Genomic DNA, 339 nt, shown 5'->3' on the forward strand with positions numbered 1-339 from the left:
CACAAGCGAGCTCAGACATCACGCCTGGGATGAGCCTCCTGTGACAGGGCCGCATGAGGAAGAGCTGTGGGCAGCCTTGCTGAAAGCTTCTGCCCCTTTGTTCAGCAGCCTCATTCAAGCGCATTGAAGCTCAGGCTCTGGGCATGGGTCCCTGCCTGAGCGGTGCTGTAGGTATGTCTGTGCCAGGTCTTATCCTGACCCTGACTTGTTGACATGACCATACCAAGCGGACACACGTTACAGTAGCCTCCCGATTTGTGACTGTCACAGATGGAAATAAAAAGACAATGACTGTTAAGGCTCCATCCATGGTATTTAAAAGGAACAAAAATACACATC

This window comes from Larus michahellis, chromosome 2, assembly GCF_964199755.1.
Source record: "Larus michahellis chromosome 2, bLarMic1.1, whole genome shotgun sequence".
In the NCBI taxonomy this organism is placed as follows: Eukaryota; Metazoa; Chordata; class Aves; order Charadriiformes; family Laridae; genus Larus; species Larus michahellis.